At 54.9% G+C, this 9,398-nt stretch overlaps 1 pseudogene; it reads right to left on the reverse strand.

Moving 5' to 3' along the window:
• Positions 1 to 4,711: 4,711 nt before the first annotated feature.
• On the reverse strand, positions 4,712 to 6,083 carry LOC124689490 (annotated as a pseudogene).
• Between the last annotated feature and the right edge of the window lie 3,315 nt (positions 6,084 to 9,398).

The raw sequence follows: 9,398 nt of genomic DNA on the forward strand, positions 1-9,398 counted from the left end.
CTGATTAGTTGTGAGTACTTATTTTCTAACAGAAGAAAGTTTTTCTTTTTTATTTTGTGTGTGATGTAGCATCTTTTAGTGGTACAAAATGGGCTCATATTTGTTATGTTTATGGAATCACAAATGTGATTCTTTAATTTAAAAAAGTGCGTCTTTGTGCGTGTGTTATTTAGCCTTTACTTAGTGTTAGGAAACGGTGAAAACTGCTAAGTACGAGGTTCAGCTAGCTTATTGGAAATGGTGGACAGAGTCTGAGTGCAATGTACATAGAACATTCAAGCAAGCATTGCTTCTAAGTTCCAACCTATGTCTCACTTAACAAATTAAAACAAGTTACATCTGGTGGAAATGGATTGAAGCCTTTCTTGTGTTACTAGCTTTAAACTACAGAAGTCGCAACCATGCCACTGCTAGCAAAGGCCTCAAAGAGTGAACCAAGGGCTCTATTTTCCCCCCATTTTATTCAGTCTGGCTGTTGACGATTTCTCCAGAATCGAGGCTGCAGATGGCATCGTGATCCAGGCACTGCTGCTCTTGCTGTCGAGCCATCATCAGCTGTTGCTGATGCTGCTTCTGAATCATCATCTGGTTTTGCTGAAATTGGTGTTGCCGCCGTCGCTGCTGTTGCATCTGAATCTGTTGTTGCTGAATCTGCTGTTGCTGCTGCTGCATATGAATCTGCTGGTGCTGCAAATGAACCTGTTGCTGCATCTGCTGTTGATGCGGCTGCTGCATCTGAACCTGTCGTTGCTGCTGCTGATTCTGCACCATCATCCTCTTCATCTTCTCCATGTAGTTCTTGCGTCGCCACACGGCGCAGAGGGACTTGTTCCGGTGCATCTCCACGAACCTGTTCTGCAGCAGCTCGCGGCCGCGTCCCTGCCCGTCCTTCTCCCATGCCTCATCTCCCAGGGCCTCCTCCCCGATCTCTCCCGCCCGATAAATGAAGAAGTTTTCGATGTCATCCCACAAGAACCCACCGTCGCCGACGCAGCCGGCGATCAGCTCGTCGGCGGTCTGCTCGCCGCCCTCCTTTATGTTCATCGCGGCCCTGAACCCGGCCCTCAGGAACCTGGCGTAGATCTTCTCGTACTCGCCCGACTCGACGGCGTCGCACACGTCGCCCTCCCACCGCTGCAGGAACGCCGTCTCCACGCGGTAGAACGATGCCCCGAAGTTGAGCTGCTTGGCGGTGATGATGCCGCGGCCGGCGCACGCGAGGGCGGCGCGGTCGTGCGCGAGCGCCGCCTGGTGCGGGTCGTGGAAGGGCCCGATGGAGCGCGCGGCGCGCCGCTTCAGGTCCATGGCGCGGGCCATCCACCCCTTGCTCGGGTCGCGGTACACCCCGACGTAGGTCAACTTGGGTAGCGGCGGCGGCATAGAAGGCGCGGCGTGCCCCGGCGGCACGGGAGCACGGACGCCGGCCGCGGGGGCAGCGCCGCCCATTGGTGCCGCACCCTGTGGCCCTCGCATCGGAGCGTGACGCTTCGCTGCCGGGACGGGCGCCGGCCCCATCGCCGTCGGTGCTCGCTTGCCAAGGGAAGGCGCGGCGGCGTTCGCGTACTGAACGGCGGCGCCAACCGCACGAGCGTTCGGCGGAATGGCCGGCGCCCTCGCCGTCGGCGGCCCTGGCTGCATCCGTGGCGCTGGCGAGGGCGCCGCTGCCATCTGGGCGCCACCACCGAAGCTAGCCATCGGCCGTGGCACGCCTGCGGTCGGCGCCCGCTGCGCGTGCGGCGCCAACGACATGCGAGGCCTCGTCACAATGGGAGCGCCGAGATTGCCATTGGATACCATCGTCGGCCGCGGCGCGCCGGCGGCAGTGAGCGTCCCTTGCGCGCGTGGCGTTCCTGCGGGAGGCTTCGCGGCGGCGCCCGGAGCAGAGAACGGCGGCGTCATGCTGCCCGATCAGACTGGCAGGCAGGAGGTACTTGCTGTGGAAATCGGAGTCGATCGATCGGTGAACGAGTTTGGCAAGCTGCGTCGCGGCGTCGGCTGCTTAAAAGACATGGCCGGTTCACCGAGGCCGAGTCGGTCTGGACATGTATGGTTCTCGCGCGCACGCGTCTTGGCCTCTTTGAGTCGTGGCCGGAGTCGGATTCAGATACACAAGGTTTGGAACTACTGGTAGGGAACAAACTTAAGGCGGTGAGGTTTGAAGGATCGTATTAATTCACATACGTACTATATGTTGTCAGGTTGCTAATGGTTCAAGTCTTTGCATTACCATGTAGCTATAAATAGATATATGATTTTTTGCGAAAATATAAATAGATATATGATGACACATACGAAAGAATTGAGCTCCATAAGTGGGCTGCGTAACCTTAAGTTTTATTTCTTAACCTGGACTTTTTTTTGAAGGGTTTTCTGTATAGGACTAATGAACCTTGATTATATGAAGTGAATCAGAAATTCAATTCGGCTCAATTCCCACCATTCCCTGAAGTGAAGAGGTTTTCCCAACCCATTCTTGTGAAGCTTTGGCAAATCAACCAAGAGCACAAACAACATAACTTGACCAATAAACCCATCGAGATGTATATTTTTTACTATGCCAATGGCACTAACAATCACCCCAAAACAATTAAACTACCCCATTGACAATATCAACGATGCTCTTGTTGTTCACGATGTCACCGCAGTTGATGCGGGCGACGTTATAGTATATTTTAGTTAGCGAAAGAATTGGTAGAGAGAGGATTTGATTCTTTTCTTATACTCCAAATTGATACTTGCACCTCTATATATACTCGTCATAGGGACTCAATAATACATCCAACACATTACGTAGAACCTAATTCTCAATAGTACAGTGGTACCTGGTTGATACTTGGTTGATTAAACCACCCCATTGACATTATCACACTTGGCACCTGCATTGCTCAATCACTATACTTAAACACCGTAAGTGACCGCTGTGTAAAGCTAAGGCATCATATAAATTGAAGATCTTAAAGCACCAAACTTGATTTTCTCTGTCCAGTTACCTTGGCACATCTTTCCAATAGCAATCTAAGTATCCAACTTCCACTAAACATATAGGAAAGATATAAAAAAACTTATAACACTGTCTGCGCTCTTGTTTGGCAAAAAATAATCAACTCCTTGCCTCTTTTAAGTACCAAGAGAACAGACACTTGCATCTTTCGCTACTTTCAAGCATCATGGGGCAATATACCAATTTCATGACAAAGTCCGGATTGAGATATTCGGAGACGGCCTCGGGAAGAAGATTGCGACGGAAACTTTGTGGAAGAATCAAGTTCACGGATGGCAGGGTTCGCCACCTGTATTCTCGCGTACTGAGCGGCAACCCCAACTTCACGAGGGTACAGCGTAATGCCTCGAAACAGGCTTTCGCCCCGCTATATTAATATAGCAACGAACTGATACAAGGTAGAGACCACCGCTGGGGCAAACAGCACACCGAAGCCCAAAAGAAAACAAAAGAAGAAGAAAAAAGAAAGAAAGGATGACAAAGTCGGATCGACGAAAACGCTGATGATCCGCAACCGCTGCGCCCTCCGGAAGATTCCCACCACGAGCTTAGCCCTCCGAAGCGCCGCATACCAAGACAGCACCTTCAAGAAGGGATGCGACGATGACGACGCTGCTGCCCGGACAAGCCTAGGGTTTCCCCCGGTATGCGGAAGGGAAGTGGGAAGGGGGAACCCCGACGCCCCTCAAGAAGGAATGGTGGCGCCCGCGAGCGTCACCGCGTCGGTGTCGGCCGTCGACAAGGATTTCTCCTGTCCCCCACAGTCCCACGGCCCCGGACACTCCGTCATGCTCCGCCAACCTCGACGCCCACCAACTCGCGCCACCACGGTCACGCAACCACCAGCGCCGTCTCACCGTGACCCACTGACGAAGACCGACGAAACCGAAAGGATTCCCCCCGAGCCGAGGAGAGCCTGGACAGCAGCCACGCGGGAGGGCGCAACCTCCACCGCCAGCTGCGGTGACAGACCGGACGCAGCTACAGGAGCAAACCAGGCCCCTCTGGCCCGGCCGAGCCCGCCGGGCTCGTGAAGCTCCCGTGGCCGCGCTGCAGTCCACGCGCCGCCGTCCTAGCTACCCTCAGCAGGAGAAGCTCCACCAGCCGCCGGGAGCAGAGGGATGCCAGATCTGGCCCGCCCAAGCCCAGATGGGGCCCAGACAGGCCCAGATCTGGGTCGTGGCCGCGCCGCCCGCGCCGCCGCTGACCACCCTCGCTGCCCCGCTGCCAAGAGGCGGCGCCGCCGCCACCGGACCACCCGGAGCCGCGCCACCCACGGTGCGCCGCCGCCGCCGGCACCTTGCCTACCGAGCAGCACCACCGCCGGCCGGGAGAGAGCCCCGCGCCTCCCAACCTAGCGCGTGGGTAGGGACGGCCGCCGCCGCCGGCACCGCGCGGGCTTTGCCCGGCGGCCTGCGCCGACGGCGGCGGAGGAGAGAGGAGGAGAGGTCGGCCTGGGCGGGGAGGGTTCGGGTCGTCGCCCCGACGCCGCCCGCGGGGGACGGGACGGGACGAGTTGTTTGTCTTCGGTACAGCGTAATGCCCGGTGTTGTGACTGTCATCGTCCCTACCTGCATGCCTGGTGCCCTCAGTAGTGAGAATGTATATGTGAATTTTTGATACTGTAACTAAAGCAGCAATGTATCTGTGATGATGACAAATAAATTCCTATGTTTCAGTTATAAAGTAGCAAATATTTGTGAATGCAGTTTATATGTGTGTGAGTGTGTCAATTTCATGTAAATTCGCTGGAAATTGTGGACAAAGTCAATTAGTACAAAGCACTAGAAATTCAAAGTAGGCACATATCATATGTTTTTAAATTCACTAGCAATTCACTGTGAAATGTAGACATCTGACCACTAGTGTGTGTCAATTCAGTGGAAATTGGCACTTTATAGACTGGGACTTGGTGAGCTTGGTCAGCTTGGCGCCAAGCTTGCCCAGGCGGAGGGCCGCAACCTTCTGTCGAGGTGCTTGGGGAGAACGTACACTTCCTCTCGTTCGAAAACTCAATCTGAGCAATGACCTGCAAGATGTCGGCCTCCAAGACGACTTCCTCCAGGTTGAGGATCTCGATGCCCTCCATCAAGGCATGCAGGGCACAGATGGGGTCGATCTCCGTCACGACAAAATGGGCAACAGCCTGCTTGAGTGCTTCAGTATGGCGGCACAGCCCTTGCCCATATCACCGTAACGGCGTAACCGCAAACCACGGCGACGTTGCCGGCGATCATGGCATCATGGCCCTCATGAGACTGTCGGTGTCGGGGAAGGAGTGGCGGCAACCGTAGAGGTTGTCAAACTGTTTAGAGAAGAAACATGGATTGTTTGTTAGCAAGGAAATGGTATGATAACCTTTTGTAATAAAGGAACAATACACATTATACAAGTACTACTCAGAATGATTTATCCAAAAAAAACTACTCAGAATGAATCGTAATTCAGTTCATAGCATAGCTCTTTATGTTCAAGTCAGCGGTGCCAAATAATAAAATGGGTACGCATATTGTACTTTTTTTTCAGATCCAACATATCGTGTTGACCATTTTTTTTAGACAATAGTAGCAAACTACTGTTAGGTGAGGTAATCATGTGCTTGATGTATGATATAGGAATGCTAGAAATCGTCGATCATGAATCAGAAAATGAATCTGAGATCTAGAAACTAGCTACTGCAAGATGCATCTAGCTAGCAGAGATGTAATACAAACTATAGAAAAAATGCACAGGCCGCATCTGAAACAAGAGGTACAAGAAATTCACGGTGCATCAAATGTACAGCATAGACAACTAGTGTAGAAGAAACTGAGGATAATAATCTAGCAGGTCTGAACTGAAAATGGGGAGCAAAGAAGGGTGCACCTTGCTATTGGTGACGGAGTCGTTGGTGCTGATGGCGGGGAAGAGGAAGGCACCGGACTCGTGCATCTGGTAGAGCCTCTTGACCCGCCGACGATCGAGCCTCTCCTTCATCTTGCGGTACCTCCTGACGTGGGTCGATCTTGAGCCCATCCCTGATGATGGTGGCACGAGCGCGGTGAGGGTCTCGATGAAGACGGCGCGCGGTCTGGATGGTCATGTGGCACTGGAAGGGCTGCGCGCGGGGCCGAAATCGGTGCGGCAGGCCGTGAGGCCCGGCATCTCGACCTCGGCGAGGTCGAGCTCGAGCTCGAGGCGGCGGAAGTCGGCCTGCTGGGAGAGGTCCATGACCCTTGTACTCCCGCCCCGACGAGCTACTCCACGGAGAGCTCCATGGGGTTGGTGGAAGAGAAATGGGAGAGGAGGGTTTTATGGGCAGACAACACGGAACGTGAGAGGGGATCGGTGTGGAAATGAACGTGAGAGGGGACAGACAACCGACCCTATATATTCCCCAATGACAGACTCTCTGAAACATCGCAAAGGAGAAATCACCAGCACCAGCAGTGTCAGGCAGAGCCCGAGGATGATTGCTGACCGTGGCGCGCTGCTTGAACTCATGCAGCGCCTCTGCTTCGACGCCGGCCGCGTCGCCGTGCTAGGCGGCTGGGTCGTCATCACCTGCTCGTTCGGCAACCCGGCCGCAGCCCCCGCTCACGTCAACCTCGGCTTCGGGCTCCTGCTCACCGGCCTCCTCCTGCTTATGTTCTCACTGGCGGCGTACCAGTTCCCCTGGATTGCGCGGGTCGGCGCCGCCGTTGGAAAAGCCGTCCTGCACAGCCTCTTGGCCCCCGCGGAATAGCTATCCGTTTTCTGAATGGGTCCTTGGATTATACTGGTGTTATATTACTGAGAGTGAATTTTTGTAGTAGCTCTTTTTTTTTTGCAGAATTTGAAAATGGGATTTTGAAGTTTGAAAACAATCTGAGAAAAAAATCTAGATGTATGCAATGATGTGATCTACCAATCTATAAAATTTGAACTCGAGATACCTGATATTCCGGGCTCCACGAAAATAACAAAATCTGGCATATTTTGAGATTCTGAAATCCCACACTGTTCACTCATAATGATATCTGAATTTGTCATTTTTACACAGTTCCGGATATAAAGTATTTTCAGTCGAAATTTTTTATGTTTATAGATCACGGTATTGTCTACATGTAGATTTATTTTCAGTTTTTTTTTAACTTTAAAATGTTGTTTTCAATTTTTTGCAACTGTGAGAATGAGATATTACACTGTTCGTCATAAATTAAGACTTGACCAAGTCATGGCAAGCCGCCAGGCCATGGAGTTCGTCCACCTCTTTTTCGCCTCCGATCTGTCCAGTTCAGTTCGGCTAGCCCGTGTGACTTGACTTTTCCCAAGACACTCGTGCACGGGATTCCGATCCGGCGAGCAGCTCGGCCGGCAGCTGCGGCGCCCGTCCGCTCCAGCGTGGAGGGGTCCTGGGAAGAAGGTGTTGCGCGCTCCGCCTCGAGTTTGGGCCGGAGCAGGGCCCCGGGCCCCTTTCGAGCCCTTTTCGCCCCAGATCCGTGAGTGCCGGCAGCCATGGGGGCTGCTGGAGGCCAATCTGGCTATGTTCCCCTCCTGGTGGCGGCGGCGCAAGGTACGGTGGTTGGCCGGCTCCTCGGTTGGAGTCCGGTGTCCTCACCTGCAGTGGTCAGGTGCGGTGTGCTTCCTTGGTAGCAAGCTTGGCCGGCGGCGGTGGCCTGCCGGTGTTGGTGAGGGTGCTGGGAGCGTGTTGGCTTACCTACGTGGTGCCATGCGAAGCCATCATCTTTCGTCCCGCGATCTGGTATTGCCGGAAGCTACGGGGGCTGTTGGTCTACCGATCCTCGGGAGGTGCTCTCTCCAGTCAGGTTCGATGCTTCCAGGCAGGGGTCCGGGGTACTCGCTACGAAGGTCTACTCGTTCTCATCCTTTTCTCCGTTGTGCTCTGAGCTGGGACGTCGGGGTGGCGGCCCTGGAAGGTGGGAGTCATGTTGGTTGGCGGGCGAGCCAATGACTCTGGTGCTGGCTGGTGACCACGGCCGTGAGGGCGGCGTGGTGGTCGGCGAGTCGAGTGTTGTGGGGTGTAGATGATGGTGTTGTTGCCAAAGGGAAACCTGTGCCTCTCGGGCCACGGCGGCGGCGTCCGCGGACGGCGTTCCCTTGTTGAAGGCATCGTGAGGCCAATCTCCATTCCTCTACTTCGTCCGGGTGAAAACCCAAGATCCTCGGATCGGGCGGTGGCGGCACTCCGGTGTCGTGCTCTTCTTGAAGACACCGTCTTGGAGCCACAGCGCGAGGCCCACCGATGGTTGTGACGGAGGTGATTCTTCGGTAATCTTCGGCAAGGCTTGGTCCGTGCCCTCCCCTTGTCGAGCTTCCTTGGCGCTGATGTTCGGTTTGTGAGCAACGAGGGTTGGCCCCCGGTGGTGGTCGGCTTCCGGTGTCGTTTCTGCGACGGAGGAGTTCTGTTGAGGCGCTCGTGAAAATGGCTCGCTCTCGAGTGAGCTCCGGCCCGACACTGTAAACTCCAGCTCTATTCCGAGTCTCGTAGGCGCTTTGGCTGAGCTTGTTGGTCGCGCTTCCGGTTGTAGCTTCTTCGGTAGTTCGTGTGGGTGTGTGGTGTCGTTCCCTTAGCTGGGAGGCTACTCGGCTAACCGAGGCCACCCCTGGGGAAAATCCACCGTGGTCCTTCATTTGCCATGCGACAGTAAAGTTTATCACCCGCTTTTACTCTCAAACGTTCGATGCAGTGAATGCCTTCTGTCACTTATTGATCTTCGCGGCAAGTTTGACATGTAAGAGCATCTCCAATTGCGTCCCCCAAACCGTCCCCCAAACCGCGCCGGATTGAACGTTTGGGGGACGTGTTTTGTTCGTGCCACCTTTGGGGGACGTCGCTCCCCAGCCGCGTCCCCCAAACGCCGCCCCCAAATGAATATTGGTGCACGAAAATAAAGGTTTTCATTCAATTTTGATTATATATTACAAAGTTTGAATGAAAACGGCTAGATTTCATCTAAACCTAGACTACTGACCGCCCGACGGTGTGTTCGACGGCCCCGCCCCGTCGTCGCCTCCCCTACGCCGCAGCTCCTCCTGCGCGCGCCTCCTCTTCTTGCGTTCGGCGGTGGCCAGACGGTGCCGCTCCCGCCGCGCGTCCTCCTCCGCCCTCCCCTGCTGGGCCGCCTGGAGGGAGAGCTCGACGGCGCGACGAATCTGCGCCTCTTCGCGGGCACGGCCGTCGTCCTGGAGCTTCTTCTCCGACTCGAAGGACTCGACGAGCGCGCGTTGCTGATCGGCCGTCTCGTCCGGGTGCGGCCCGTCGTCGTCGGACCACTCGAACTCGTCGTCGTCGTCCTCCTCCACCTCGGTCTCCTCCGCCTCGGCCTCCTCCTCCTCCATTGGCACCTCCTCCTCCACATCTGTTGGCGCCTCCATCATCGCCGCCGCCAACACGGCGTCCTCCGCCGCCAACTCG

The sequence above is a fragment of the Lolium rigidum genome, chromosome 2, assembly GCF_022539505.1.
Source record: "Lolium rigidum isolate FL_2022 chromosome 2, APGP_CSIRO_Lrig_0.1, whole genome shotgun sequence".
Classification (NCBI taxonomy): domain Eukaryota; kingdom Viridiplantae; phylum Streptophyta; class Magnoliopsida; order Poales; family Poaceae; genus Lolium; species Lolium rigidum.